The 16,852-nt window shown below is 44.4% G+C and overlaps 1 protein-coding gene across 1 annotated transcript in view; it reads right to left on the bottom strand.

The window, feature by feature from the left end:
* The window catches only part of LOC125535005 (peroxidase 2-like), a 44,590-nt gene that overhangs the window by 508 nt on the left and 27,230 nt on the right, over nucleotides 1-16,852 (bottom strand). The window lies entirely within an intron of this gene.

Here is a 16,852-nt window from a genome sequence, read left to right on the forward strand (position 1 = left end):
GGAGCAATGGCCGATGTAGGGGATCGACTGTCGCGACGGCGTGAGGGCTTCCTGGCTCCGAACTGGCCTCGAGACAGATGTAGAAGACAACGACAGTCTTCCTGGACAGGCCTGCGCGGCGAGGGGAGGACCCATGGCGCGTCAATGGTGTTGGCGCAGCGATGAGCACGCCCGGGCGAGCAAAACAGAGGGGTAAGAGGGCAAGTGAGGGGGATTGGGCGTGCTAGGGTTTGTCAGCGAAGGGAGGAGGCGTCGAGGATGGCCTTGTCCACCGGGGAAAGCCGCGGGATGATCGGCACGTGGCAATCCCGACCATGGACGCGCCATGCCCGTCCACGAAGTCTCTGGTGAACAGAGGGAGAAGAAGGCATATGGATGGGCTAGGCCTGCACTGTAGCAAGTGGGCTAGAGTGTACAATGAGACTTTTAGTTTACACCTTTTCTTTTCTTTTTACTAGTATTTTCTATTTACTTTTCTGTTTGTTTGTTTGTTTTTCTTTTCTTTTATTCCGTTTTATCTTGGTTTACTAGTATATAATTAGCCTCTAATTTAGTATTTCAATTTAGTCCACTGTCACAAAAAGTATAGTCCTCAAATAATTTAGTTTGATATTTTTTTATTAGTAAAGGCATTTAAATAATTAGTTTTTCTACTATTTAAATCATTTTAGTGCATTTAAGCATTTCATAAATGTTTGGTTTCCCCACCATAATTGCTTACAATTTATTTGGTGCACTCCGAACATTTTAGTTTTAATATTTGAAAACTTTATTATTTGCTTGAGTTTAAATTTGAATTTTAATCGGTTTCGAACTAACATGAGATTAGCAACAGTAATCGAAGTGACGTGGCATAATTACCAGTGGGTTGTTGTAGCTTAATTATCCGGGCGTCACAACTCTCCTCCACTACAAGAAATCTCGTCCCGAGATTTAGGAGCGGGAGTAAGGGGGAAGGGATTTGGTTACTAAATTCTAGCGGGTCTTCTCGGTGTTGGTTGCTCTTCTCGAAGAGGTCAATCCATTACGTTGATGCCTTCATTCCTCTGCTCCAGGTCATCATGATGAAGTCGTCCTCCTTTCTTTGGAATATACCGCCGTACTTACAAATAGGTAAGGGGCTGCTCTAAAACGATAGAATATTGTAAGGGGAACTCATTTGGGGTTATCCCAGGAATGAACACAAGAGTATCTCTAGAGTTGAATAAATGAAACACATCGAGAGACAAGTGAGAAGGTGCCATAAGAAGTTTCAAGCGCATAGACAGTCGTTCGTTGCCTGAAACAAAGTGTGAAAGTGGTTCAGAGCAATGGGAATAAGTATTGCGCCTGATACCAGAATAGCGCACTAGGAAGGCGGCCCGTGAATTAAATACGAAGCCAAGCGTGAGGAATAACCATTAGAAACAGGGTTGGTCAGGGGAGTCAGGTTTCGATCCTGTGGAACTGTGGGTTATGGGCCCACCGTGTGGGTTAAAAGTAGGAAGGGCGGAGACGTCTTGCGTGATCATGTAAGCAAGGCATGTCAGGGATTTGTCTGTCAGTTATGTCGGCATCAATGTCGGTACCAAGGGCTAGGGGCGAAGAGAACCATTTTCCTGCTCATTGAACGAGGCGGGCCAAGAGGCAAAGTTCTCATCCATCGGCGGTTACCGAAATGTCATCAACAATAGAAACAGGGTCTCACTGGTAGAGTTGTACACCGAGGTGTTTACATAAGCAGTGAATTGAAGGAAATATGCCCTAGAGGCAATAATAATGTTATTATTTTATTTCCCCATATCATGATAAATGTTTATTATTCATGCTAGAATTGTATTATCCGGAAGCATAATACTTGTGTGAATACATAGACAAACCAAACGTCACTAGTATGCCTCTACTTGACTAGCTCGTTAATCGAAGATGGTTATGTTTCCTAACCATAGACATGTGTTGTTATTTGATTAATGGGATCACATCATTAGGAGAATGATGTGATTGACATGACCCATTCCATTAGCTTAGCACCCGATCATTTAATATGTTGCTATTGCTTTCTTCATGACTTATACATGTTCCTATGACTATGAGATTATGCAACTCCCGTTTGCCGGAGGAACACTTTGTGTGCTACCAAACGTCACAACGTAAGTGGGTGATTATAAAGGAGCTCTACAGGTGTCTCCAAAGGTACATGTTGGGTTGGCGTATTTCGAGATTAGGATTTGTCACTCCGATTGTCGGAGAGGTATCTCTGGGCCCTCTCAGTAATGCACATCACATAAGCCTTGCAAGCATTACAACTAATGAGTTAGTTGCAAGATGATGTATTAAGAAACAAGTAAAGAGACTTGCCGGTAACGAGATTGAACTAGGTATTGAGATACCGACGATCGAATCTCGGGCAAGTAACATACCGATGACAAAGGGAACAACGTATGTTGTTATGCGGTATGACCGATAAAGATCTTCGTAGAATATGTGGGAGCCAATATGAGCATCCAGGTTCCGCTATTGGTTATTGACCGGAGACGTGTCTCGGTCATGTCTACATAGTTCTCGAACCCGTAGGGTCCGCACGCTTAAGGTTTTGATGACAGTTATATTATGAGTTTATGCATTTTGATGTACCGAAGTTTGTTCGGAGTCCCGGATGTGATCACGGACATGACGAGGAGTCTCTAAATGGTCGAGACATAAAGATTGATATATTGTAAGCCTATATTTGGATATCGGAAGTGTTCCGGGTGAAATCGGGATTTTACCGGAGTACCGGGAGGTTACCGGAACCCCTCAGGAGGTATATGGGCCTTAGTGGGCTTTAGTGGAAGAGAGGAGAGGTGGCCAGGGCTGGGCTGCGCGCCCCTCCCACTAGTCCGAATAGGACAAGGAGAGGGGGGCGGCGCCCCCCCCTTCCTTCTCTCTCTCCTCTTTTCCCGTCCCGAATCCTATTCCAACTAGGAAAGGGGGGGGGGGATCCTACTCCCGGTGGGAGTAGGACTCCTCCTGGCGCGCCCTCCTCCTGGCCGGCCGCACCCCCCTGCTCCTTTATATACGGGGGCAGGGGGCACCCCTAGACACACAAGTTGATCCACGTGATCATATTCTTAGCCGTGTGCGGTGCCCCCTTCCACCATAATCCTTGATAATATTGTAGCGGTGCTTAGGCGAAGCCCTGCGATGGTAGTACATCAAGATCGTCACCACGCCGTCGTGCTGACGGAACTCTTCCCTGACACTTTGCTGGATCGGAGTCCGGGGATCGTCATCGAGCTGAACGTGTGCTAGAACTCGGAGGTGCCGTAGTTTCGGTGCTTGATTGGTCGGGCCGTGAAGACGTACGACTACATCAACCGCGTTGCGCTAACGCTTCCGCTGTCGGTCTACAAGGGTACGTAGATCACACTCTCCCCTCTCGTTGCTATGCATCACCATGATCTTGCGTGTGCGTAGGAAATATTTTGAAATTACTACGTTCCCCAACAGTGGTATCAGAGCCTAGGTTTTATGTGTTGATGTTATATGCACGAGTAGAACACAAATGAGTTGTGGGCGATATAAGTCATACTGCTTACCAGCATGTCATACTTTGGTTCGGCGGTATTATTGGACGAAGCGGCCCGGACCGACATTACGCGTACGCTTACGCGAGACCGGTTCTCCCGACGTGCTTTGCACAAAGGTGGCTAGCGGGTGACAGTTTCTCCAACTTTAGTTGAACCGAGTGTGGCTATGCCCGGTCCTTGCGAAGGTTAAAACAGCACCAACTTGACAAACTATCGTTGTGGTTTTGATGCGTAGGTAAGATTGATTCTTGCTTAAGCCCGTAGCAGCCACGTAAAACTTGCAACAACAAAGTAGAGGACGTCTAACTTGTTTTTGTAGGGCATGTTGTGATGTGATATGGTCAAGACATGATGCTAAATTTTATTGTATGAGATGATCATGTTTTGTAACCGAGTTATCGGCAACTGGAAGGAGCCATATGGTTGTCGCTTTATTGTATGCAATGCAATCGCGCTGTAATGCTTTACTTTATCACTAAGCGGTAGCGATAGTCGTGGAAGCATAAGATTGGCGAGACGACAATGATGCTACAATGGAGATCAAGGTGTCGCGCCGGTGACGATGGTGATCACGACGGTGCTTCGAAGATGGAGATCACAAGCACAAGATGATGATGGCCATATCATATCACTTATATTGATTGCATGTGATGTTTATCTTTTATGCATCTTATCTTGCTTTGATTGACGGTAGCATATAAGATGATCTCTCACTAATTATCAAGAAGTGTTCTCCCTAAGTATGCACCATTGCGAAAGTTCTTCGTGCTGAGACACCACGTGATGATCGGGTGTGATAGGCTCTACGTTCAAATACAACGGGTGCAAAACAGTTGCACACGCGGAATACTCAGGTTATACATGACGAGCCAAGCATATACAGATATGGCCTCGGAACACGGAGACCGAAAGGTCGAGCGTGAATCAGATAGTAGATATGATCAACATAGTGATGTTCACCAATGAAACTACTCCATCTCACGTGATGATCGGACATGGTTTAGTTGATTTGGACCACATAATCACTCAGAGGATTAGAGGGATGTCTATCTAAGTGGGAGTTCTTTAAGTAATATGATTAATTGAACCTAAATTTATCATGAAACTTAGTACCTGATAGTATCTTGCTTGTTTATGTTTGATTGTAGATAGATGGCCCATGCTGTTGTTCCGTTGAATTTAATGCATTCCTTGAGAAAGCAAAGTTGAAAGATGATGGTAGCAATTACATGGACTGGGTCCATAACTTGAGGATTATCCTCATTGCTGCACAGAAGAATTACGTCCTGGAAGCACCGCTGGGTGCCAGGCCTACTGCTGGAGCAACACCAGATGTTATGAACGTCTGGCAGAGCAAAGATGATGACTACTCGATAGTTCAGTGTGCCATGCTTTACGGCTTAGAATCGGGACTTCAACGACGTTTTGAACGTCATGGAGCATATGAGATGTTCCAGGAGTTGAAGTTAATATTTCAAGCAAATGCTCGGACTGAGAGATATGAAGTCTCCAATAAGTTCTATAGCTGCAAGATGGAGGAGAACAGTTCTGTCAGTGAGCATATACTCAAAATGTCTGGGTATAATAATCACTTGATTCAATTAGGAGTTAATCTTCCAGATGATTGCGTCATTGACAGAATTCTCCAATCACTGCCACCAAGCTACAAGAGCTTCGTGATGAACTATAATATGCAAGGGATGAATAATACTATTCCCGAGCTCTTCGCAATGCTGAAAGCTGCGGAGGTAGAAATCAAGAAGGAGCATCAAGTGTTGATGGTCAACAAGACCACTAGTTTCAAGAAAAAGGGAAAAGGGAAGAAGAAGGGGAACTTCAAAAAGAACAGCAAGCAAGTTGCTACTCAAGAGAAGAAACCTAAACCTGGACCTAAGCCTGAAACTGAGTGCTTCTACTGCAAGCAGACTGGTCACTGGAAGTGGAACTGCCCCAAGTATTTGGTGGATAAGAAGGATGGCAAGGTGAACAAAGGTATATGTGATATACATGTTATTGATGTGTACCTTACTAATGCTCGCAGTAGCACCTGGGTATTTGATACTGGTTCTGTTGCTAATATTTGCAACTCGAAATAGGGACTACGGAGTAAGCGAAGATTGGCTAAGGACGAGGTGACGATGCGCGTGGGAAATGGTTCCAAAGTCGATGTGATCGCAGTCGGCACGCTACCTCTACATCTACCTTCGGGATTAGTATTAGACCTAAATAATTGTTATTTGGTGCCAGCGTTAAGCATGAACATTATATCTGGATCTTGTTTGATGCGAGACGGTTATTCATTTAAATCAGAGAATAATGGTTGTTCTATTTACATGAGTAATATCTTTTATGATCATGCACCCTTAAAGAGTGGTCTATTCTTATTAAATCTCGATAGTAGTGACACACATATTCATAGTGTTGAAACCAAAAGATGCAGAGTTGATAATGATAGTGCAACTTATTTGTGGCACTGCCGTTTGGGTCATATCGGTATAAAGCGCATGAAGAAACTCCATACTGATGGGCTTTTGGAACCACTTAATTATGAATCACTTGGTACTTGCGAACCGTGCCTTATGGGTAAGATGACAAAAACACCGTTCTCCGGTACTATGGAGAGAGCAACAGATTTATTGGAAATCATACATACAGATGTATGTGGTCCAATGAATGTTGAGGCTCGTGGCGGATATTGTTATTTTCTCACCTTCACAGATGACTTAAGCAGATATGGGTATATCTACTTAATGAAACATAAGTCTGAAACATTTGAAAAGTTCAAAGAATTTCAGAGTGAAGTTGAAAATCATCGTAACAAGAAAATAAAATTCCTACGATCTGATCGTGGAGGAGAATATTTGAGTTACGAGTTTGGTGTACAATTAAAACAATGTGGAATAGTTTCGCAACTCACGCCACCCGGAACACCACAGCGTAATGGTGTGTCCGAACGTCGTAATCGTACTTTACTAGATATGGTGCGATCTATGATGTCTCTTACTGATTTACCGCTATCGTTTTGGGGATATGCTCTAGAGACGGCCGCATTCACGTTAAATAGGGCACCATCAAAATCCGTTGAGATGACGCCATATGAACTTTGGTTTGGCAAGAAACCAAAGTTGTCGTTTCTGAAAGTTTGTGGCTGCGATGCTTATGTGAAAAAACTTCAACCTGATAAGCTCGAACCCAAATCGGAGAAATGTGTCTTCATAGGATATCCAAAGGAAACTATTGGATACACCTTCTATCACAGATCCGAAGGCAAGACTTTTGTTGCTAAATTCGGAAAATTTCTAGAGAAGGAGTTTCTCTCGAAAGAAGTGAGTGGGAGGAAAGTATAACTTGACGAGGTAACTGTACCGGCTCCCTTATTGGAAAGTAGTACATCACAGAAACCAGTTTCTGTGACACCTACACCAATTAGTGAGGAAGCTAATGATAATGATCATGAAACTTCAGAACAAGATTCTACTGAACCTCGTAGATCAATCAAAGTAAGATCCGCGCCAGAGTGGTACGGTAATCCTGTTCTGGAAGTCATGCTACTAGATCATGATGAACCTACGAACTATGAAGAAGCGATGGTGAGCCCAGATTCCACAAAATGGCTTGAAGCCATGAAATCTGAGATGGGATCCATGTATGAGAATAAAGTATGGACTTTGGTTGACTTGCCCAATGATCGGCAAGCAATTGAGAATAAATGGATCTTCAAAAAGAAGACTAACGCTGACGGTAATATTACTGTCTACAAAGCTCGACTTGTCGCAAAAGGTTTTCGGCAAGTTCAAGGGATTGACTACGATGAGACCTTCTCACCCGTAGTGATGCTTAAGTCTGTCCGAATCATGTTAGCAATTGCCGCATTTTATGATTATGAAATTTGGCAAATGGATGTCAAAACTGCATTCCTGAATGGATTTCTGCAAGAAGAGTTGTATATGATGCAGCCGGAAGGTTTTGTCGATCCAAAGGGAGCTAACAAAGTGTGCAAGCTCCAGCGATCCATTTATGGACTGGTGCAAGCCTCTCGGAGTTGGAATAAACGCTTTGATAGTGTGATCAAAGCATTTGGTTTTGTACAGACTTTTGAAGAAGCCTGTATTTACAAGAAAGTGAGTGGGAGCTCTGTAGCATTTCTGATATTATATGTAGATGACATATTGCTAATCGGAAATGATATAGAATTTCTGGATAGCATAAAAGGATACTTGAATAAGAGTTTTTCAATGAAAGACCTCGGTGAAGCTGCTTACATATTGGGCATTAAGATCTATAGAGATAGATCAAGACGCTTAATTGGACTTTCACAAAGCACATACCTTGACAAAGTTTTGAAGAAGTTCAAAATGGATCAAGCAAAGAAAGGATTCTTGCCTGTGTTACAAGGTGTGAAATTGAGTAAGACTCAATCCCCGACCAATGCAGAAGATAGAGAGAAAATGAAAGATGTTCCCTATGCTTCAGCCATAGGCTCTATCATGTATGCAATGCTGTGTACCAGACCTGATGTGTGTCTTACTATAAGTCTAGCAGGGAGGTACCAAAGTAATCTAGGAGTGGATCACTGGACAGCGGTCAAGAACATCCTGAAATACCTGAAAAGGACTAAGGATATGTTTCTCATATATGGAGGTGACAAAGAGCTCATCGTAAATGGTTACGTTGATGCAAGCTTTGACACTGATCCGGACGATTCTAAATCGCAAACCGGATACGTGTTTACATTAAACGGTGGAGCTGTCAGTTGGTGCAGTTCTAAACAAAGCATTGTGGCGGGATCTACATGTGAAGCGGAGTACATAGCTGCTTCGGAAGCAGCAAACGAAGGAGTCTGGATGAAGGAGTTCATATCCGATCTAGGTGTCATACCTAGTGCATCGGGTCCAATGAAAATCTTTTGTGACAATACTGGTGCAATTGCCTTGGCAAAGGAATCCAGATTTCACAAGAGAACCAAGCACATCAAGAGACGCTTCAATTCCATCCGGGATCTAGTCAAGGTGGGAGACATAGAGATTTGCAAGATACATACGGATCTGAATATAGCAGACCCGTTGACTAAGCCTCTTCCACGAGCAAAACATGATCAGCACCAAAGCTCCATGGGTGTTAGAATCATTACTGTGTAATCTAGATTATTGACTCTAATGCAAGTGGGAGACTGAAGGAAATATGCCCTAGAGGCAATAATAATGTTATTATTTTATTTCCTCATATCATGATAAATGTTTATTATTCATGCTAGAATTGTATTATCCGGAAACATAATACTTGTGTGAATACATAGACAAACCAAACGTCACTAGTATGCCTCTACTTGACTAGCTCGTTAATCAAAGATGGTTATGTTTCCTAACCATAGACATGTGTTGTCATTTGATTAATGGGATCACATCATTAGGAGAATGATGTGATTGACATGACCCATTCCATTAGCTTAGCACCTGATCGTTTAATATGTTGCTACTGCTTTCTTCATGACTTATACATGTTCCTATGACTATGAGATTATGCAACTCCCGTTTGCCGGAGGAACACTTTGTGTGCTACCAAACGTCACAACGTAATTGGGTGATTATAAAGGAGCTCTACAGGTGTCTCCAAAGGTACATGTTGGGTTGGCGCATTTCGAGATTAGGATTTGTCACTCCGATTGTCGGAGAGGTATCTCTGGGCCCTCTCGGTAATGCACATCACATAAGCCTTGCAAGCATTACAACTAATGAGTTAGTTGCAAGATGATGTATTACGAAACGAGTAAAGAGACTTGCCGGTAACGAGATTGAACTAGGTATTGAGATACCGACGATCGAATCTCGGGCAAGTAACATACCGATGACAAAGGGAACAACGTATGTTGTTATGTGGTCTGACCAATAAAGATCTCCGTAGAATATGTGGGAGCCAATATGAGCATCCAGGTTCCGCTATTGGTTATTGACCGGAGACATGTCTCGGTCATGTCTACATTGTTCTCGAACTCGTAGGGTCTGCACGCTTAAGGTTTTGATGACAGTTATATTATGAGTTTATGCATTTTGATGTACCGAAGTTTGTTCGGAGTCCCGTATGTGATCACGGACATGACGAGGAGTCTCAAAATGGTCGAGACATAAAGATTGATATATTGGAAGCCTATATTTGGATATCGGAAGTGCTCCGGGTGAAATCGGGATTTTACCGGAGTACCGGGAGGTTACCGGAACCCCCCGGGAGGTATATGGGCCTTAGTGGGCTTTAGTGGAAGAGAGGAGAGGTGGCCAGGGCTGGGCCGCGCGCCCCTCCCCCCTAGTCCGAATAGGACAAGGAGAGGGGGGCGGCGCCCCCCTTCCTTCTCTCTCTCCTCTTTCCCCCTCCCGAATCCTATTCCAACTAGGAAGGAGGGGGGGAATCCTACTCCCGGTGGGAGTAGGACTCCTGTTGGCGCGCCCTCCTCCTGGCTGGCCGCACCTCCCCCTGCTCCTTTATATACGGGGGCAGGGGGCACCCCTAGACACACAAGTTGATCCACGTGATCATATTCTTAGCCGTGTGCGGTGCCCCCTTCCACCATAATCCTCGATAATATTGTACCGGTGCTTAGGCGAAGCCCTGTGACGGTAGTACATCAAGATCATCACCACGCCGTCGTGCTGACGGAACTCTTCCCCGACACTTTGCTGGATCAGAGTCCGGGGATCGTCATCGAGCTGAACGTGTGCTAGAACTCAGAGGTGCCGTAGTTTCGGTGCTTGATCGGTCGGGCCGTGAAGATGTACGACTACATCAACCACGTTGCGCTAACGCTTCCGTTGTCGGTCTACAAGGGCACGTAGATCACACTCTCCCCTCTCGTTGCTATGCATCACCATGATCTTACATGTGCGTAGGAATTTTTTTGAAATTACTATGTTCCCCAACATGAATTATTACTGCTTAGATTATATAGATCACAAGAAAGGTCAAACAAACCAATGGAAAGGAAAATGTGATCATCAGGTGAAACAGAACAATGGAAAGGAAAAATGTGTTTAAACACATATTTCAGGGGTATATCCTTCCCAAGGACAAGCAGAGCATGATATCCATGACATGATATATCGTAGAAAACCCTTTAGGAAAGGGGAGAGAAATATCATGACATTACGCATACAACGGTGTTAGGATAAATGATAAAGAAAATTTAGCATTGTGCTTCAAATGTTCTTATTGAAAAATCGGAGTAGCACTGACATGCTTCGAGAGAGCATTGACATGGTCATTGGGTAAAGATCAGACTTTGGATTCACAAAGGATCCATCGTGAACAACTTATAGAATAGGTCTTACAGTTTCCCCATGGAAGAATGGGTAACCTTGCTGAAAAGGAAACTATAACAATAGGGCCTCCGGCCAGGTGTGCTAGGCACGACATCACCTTACCGGGTTATGTAGAGACCAATGTTATAACTCTTGGAAATATGTCCCAACCAACATATCTGACCGAGATTCAGATCCGATTGGTGTCAGGATACCTCAGACTCAGGATGCCTGAGAAGAAAGGTGCAACACAATTTGACGAGATGACATTGTGAGATTCTCGGAAATGATCTATGGAAGCGAGTTCCGAAACAAGAGTTCATCATTAAACCAAGGAGAGGATGAGGGGGTGGCTGATGAACTAAATGAAAATTCATCGAGATTTCCAAAAGATGGATTTCCACAATCATGTGAACAAAGAGATAACATTTGTCAGATCAAATGATATAAGGAGATATGCTCGAGGAAAACATGCCCAATTAAACATTGGTTGAAAGGTGCACCCGAAATATGGGTTAGGTAGTACGACCGATGTTATAATGGTGATTCGATAACCAATGGTCTAAGAATGGAATGTCGACCATTAACTTCAAAGCAATAGGGTTGCTAGAAGGAAGGAATCCAAACAACACCGTTCACTTGTTGGAATCAACACGGGGACCAAGAAAGAATGGTGATGGTGAGAAGTATCACTATACCAAGAATTCTTAAGAGGTGGAGTAATCCTCATGACATTCTTGACATAAAAGATGGTAATACTCCAAGGTAAAGAAGAATAAATGCTGGATAGCGAGGAACTCAAGGTATAACACAGAACACGAACAAGTTTGTGTTGGAGGGAAGGCAATAAAGTGGTCGATGATAATAAAATTCATCGAGGGCAAGGATCGTATTTCGCATCATGAATTCAATTAGAAACCTAGAAGGAGTCAATGTTGGTAATGATCACCACAAATTTTGTCGAGAGGCTCCAGGAAGAAGTAATCGAATATCCACTACATCAAGTAAAAGGACTGATGCAACAAAAGATTATTTGAACCACGGATACGACACCAACTCGGAATAAAGCTTGTTGTTCGAGGTGGAATGATAAGACGAGGAAATTGACGTAAGCTTAGCTCATCATCGAAAGTTGTGCTCCGGGATTAAGGACCAGGTAGCATAGTTAAATTAGCACGATAATGATGTAGCCGATCAGGCTAGGAGTGACGTGATGGAGTATTAAACTTCTCAACAACAAAGTAGTGAGAGTACTAAATCTCAGTGTTGATTCGATTCACAAATCAGTGTTCTCGGTTGACGAAAACCCAGAACCCGTGGAGTGACTATGACGGGGAAAGGTACTACTTCATCAGAAATTCATAAGATGAAGTGCAATGGGTTGATATCCTCGAGATACCATGGGGTAATACTCGAAGGTAGAACAAAATAGAGGTTGGGAAGGCGTATTGATCTGCAGAAGGCAAGTACTTTAACTTGTTCGAGAAATAGAGTTAAAGGAGAACAATCATGGTCGGAACCACGGTTGCAAAGGATCAATCACAGATACCAGATGATATTTATCAAGGAAATAGTTATTATTACAAGAAGTTTCCATGATAGGATCTACATGATGTCCATGGGCATGAACACAAAGTTCAAGGTCGACTCCCACTTCTCTAATGCATAACCTTTCATTCACTTCTCGCCTTCGACGAAGTTGTAGTGTTGAAGTTTTATCTAATATAACAATAGTAGAGTATGATCCGTAGTAATTTCCGGGTTCACACAGGTTAGAAAAAGGATAGGTTCAACCCATCGGGGCATCTTAGAACATATACCATGAACTTTAGGATCAATTAACACATGCTCGAAGCAGAGCATATGGTTGACAAAAGCATAGAATATAACTTGCGAATGGCAGAAGACACAATTTACCAAAGGCATTATGTATTAGGGGAGAAACTCTCAAGGTTATTGGATATGAAGAACACTGTCGGATAATAACCAAGCAATTGGTCTCGCAGACCACCAGGAATCTGATGTGAGTATCGGTACTCAATCAGAGGAAGTAATAATGCAAAGGCATTAGATTATAGAAACAACAGACAAATCCAGAGCTCAAATGCAAAGGAATTATGATGTTCAAATCAAGGGATCAGAAGCAATGTTCTAATTATGGATGGATAAGTTGAATAGCCTTAGGGGTACAATCGACGGCCAATAGTTTGGTCGAGAACCAGCTCATGTTCAAAATGACATCTGAGCCGAAAAGATAATTTAAAAGGGTAAACCGATGATTGCGTGCATTCACACTCATGTTGAATCAATAGGATCAAATGACGGTGTCAAAGGAGACTAATGAATATTGCCAGACATATGGGAAGCACCCATAATGCAAGCAGACAAGTATTTGCAGAGCAATAAGCTGTTAAGGATTCTTGGAGGATCGAACAGTATTTCGAAGACTTTTGTGAAACACCAGAACAACTGGGGATGAGCGGATACTCGGTAAGTGTGATGATTTATCCGTAGGGGTATTCATGTGGTAAAGAACTGCAAGGCAGTAAGCTCAAAGGATTCTTGGGACAACAGAGAGTATTTCGGGGCATCTTGTAATAACAAGATCAACGGGAAATGATTGTATGAATGGAAAGTGTAAACAGTTTTCAAAGGGGTTGACGGTGGAAGGAAATCGCAAATGTGATGGCACAAAGACTCGAGAGAGCATCATAGAGTAACTTCGGAATCTTCTAGTGCAGCAGGCGATCATCTGAAGTGAGGGCTCTCCGGGAGAAAGTATTTTCGAGAACCTAAAGTTAGTTTTGTTTTTAGCAAAATCAGTTAACCCGAATAGAAGAGAGATCAGAGTCCCAGAGTAAAGGTCGAGGAATAAAAGATCCTACTACCACCCAATGGCGGTGTGGGCCCGTAAGCCGCACAGCCATGTTAGTAAAAGTTTTTCAATGGCTAGACTCGACTTCGGCCAAGGAGTTGGAAAGGGGGATTCCTACAGGAAATCGGCTCTGATAAGAACTTGTGACGCCCCCGATTCAGTCGTACACTAATCATACACGCAAACGTGTATGATCAAGACCAGGGACTCACGGGAAGATATCACAACACAATTCTATAAATAAAATAAGTCATACAAGCATCATATTACAAGCCATGGGCCTCGAGGGCTCGAATACAAGAGCTCGATCATAGACGAGTCAGCGGAAGCAACAATATCTGAGTACAGACATAAGTTAAACAAGTTTGCCTTAAGAAGGCTAGAACAAACTGGGATACAAATCGAAAGACGCGCATGCCTCCTGCCTGGGATCCTTCTAAACTACTCCTGGTCATCGTCAGCGGGCTGCACGTAGTAGTAGGCACCTCCCGAGTAGTAGTAGTCGCCGTCGACGGTGGCATCTGGCTCCTGGGCTCCAACGTCTGGTCGCAGCAATCGAGTATAGAAAGGGGGAAAAGAGGGAGCAAAGCAACCTTGAGTACTCATCCAAAGTACTCGCAAGCAAGGAGCTACACTACATATGTATGCATTGGTATCAAATGGAATAAGGGTATCATATGTGGACTGAACTGCAGAAAGCCGGAATAAGAGGGGGATAACTAGTCCTGTCAAAGACTACGCTTTTGGTAACCTCCATCTTGCGGAAGGAGAAGAGAGTAGATGGTAAGTTCACCAAGTAGCATCGTGTAGCATAATCCTAACCGATGATCCTCCCTTTGCCGCCCTGTGAGAGAGCGATCACCGGTTGTATCTGGCACTTGAAAGGGTGTGTTTTATTAAGTATCCGGTTCTAGTTGTCATAAGGTTATGTACAACTCCAAGTCGTCCTGTTACCGAAGATCACGGCTATTCAAATAGATTAACTTCCCTGCAGGGGTGCACCACATAACCCAACACACTTGATCCCATTTGGCCGGACACACCTTCCTGGGTCATGCCCGGCCTCGGAAGATCAACACGTCACAGCCCTACCCAGGCACAACAGAGAGGTCAGCACGCCGGTCTAAATCCTATGGCGCAGGGGTCTGGCCCATCGCCCATTGCACACCTGCACGTTGCGAGGGCGGCCGGAGAGCAGACCTAGCAACCTCCATTACAAAGGAAGTTGCGTTACGCGGTCCAACCCGGCGCGCGCCGCTCAGTCGCTGACGTCATGAAGGCTTCGGCTGATACCACGACGTCGAGTCCCATAACTGTCCCCGCGTAGATGGTTAGTGCGTATAGGCCAGTGGCCAGACTCAGATCAAATACCAAGATCTCGTTAAACGTGTTATCTTGAAATCACCGTGAACGCCGACCAGGGCCAGGCCCACCTCTCTCCTAGGTGGTCTCAACCTACCCTGTCGCTTCGCCACAAAGATCCACACAGAGGGCCGTTGGGACAAAGGTCCTTTCAGCCCCCAATCCGTGAATCACTCGTGGGTGCTCCACGAGCCGACCCGACTTTGGTCACCACATGTATCATGTATAAAGTATATAGTATATACCCGTGATCACCTCCCGAGTGATCACGGCCCGATAGTATAGCATGGCAGACGGACAAGAATGTAGGGCCACTGATGATAAACTAGCATCCTATACTAAGCATTAGGATTGCAGGTAAAAGTAACAACAGTAGTAGCAAGGACAGGCTATGCATCAGGATAGGATTAACGGAAAGCAGTAACATGCTACACTACTCTAATGCAAGCAGTATAGAGGAGAGTAGGCGATATTTGGTGATCAAGGGGGGGGGCGCTTCCCTGGTTGCTCTGGCAAGAAGGATGGGTCGTCAACACCGTAGTCGAACTGGGGGTCGCCGGCAGCCTCGGGGTCTACCGGAAAGAAGTAACGGAGGGAGAACACAATAAATAACGGAGCAATCAAAGCATCACAAAGCGTAGCATGGCAATACGCGGTGCTAGAGGTGACCTAACGCAGTATGGGGTGAAACCGGCGAAGGGGGGAAAACATCCGGGAAAGTATTCCTGGTATTCCGCGTTTTCGGACAGATGAACCGGAGGGGGAAAGTTGCGTGTTCGCTATACTAGGGATGTGTGGCGGATAAACGGGCTGCGTGTCCGGATTCGTCTCGTCATTTTGAGCAACTTTCATGTAGAAAACTTTTTCATCCGAGCTTTGGTTTATTTTATATGAATATACAGAGATTTAAACATTTTCTGAAATTATAGATTTACTTTAATTCGAAAATCATTTTAATATCTAAATGCTATGGGTACCAGAAAGTGTACCCACACTTTTGCACGTGAGGCTGGCAGTGGGCCCAGAGTCAAAGTTAATGGCTGACTATGTGAGCCTTATCCAAATGAATAGTACATGGGGGCCCCACATGTCATTGGGTGATATACTAATCAGTGTTGAATATAAACCAGGGACTAATTAAGTGTGGTGGGACCCAATGTCAGTGGCTGTTTTAGGGGTAATTAGCACCTAATTAGTTTAACAAATTAACTGGGGCAGGGCCCGTTTGGCAGTGACAGTGGGGGAAAGGTTAGCGCTAAACTAACTGGGGTTATCCCCTCCAAGTCAACAGAGGGGGCCGGCTGGGCTCGCGCGGGCACAAGGCACCGGCGGCCTCGCCCAGTGCTAGGGTTTGGCAGCGGAGGGAGGAGGCGTCAAGGATGGCCTTATCCACCGGGGAAAGCCGCGGGATGACCGGCACATGGCAATCCCGGCCATGGACGCGCCATGCCCGTCCACGAAGTCTCTGGTGAACAGAGGGAGAAGAAGGCATAGGGATGGGCTGGGCCTGCACTGTAGCAAGTGGGCTAGAGTGTACAGTGAGACTTTTAGATTACACCTTTTTTGTTTGTAGGATCGAAAGTATGTCTAGAGGGGGGGGTGATTACACTACTTGACCAAATAAAAACTTAACCTTTTCCCAATTTTAGTTCTTGGCAGATTTTAGCTATTTTAGGACAAGTCAAGCAATCATCACACAATTCAAGCAAGCATGCAAAGAGTATATTAGCAGCGGAAAGTAAAGCATGCAACTTGCAAGAATGTAAAGGGAAGGGTTTGAA

This window comes from Triticum urartu, chromosome 2, assembly GCF_003073215.2.
Source record: "Triticum urartu cultivar G1812 chromosome 2, Tu2.1, whole genome shotgun sequence".
Classification (NCBI taxonomy): Eukaryota; Viridiplantae; Streptophyta; class Magnoliopsida; order Poales; family Poaceae; genus Triticum; species Triticum urartu.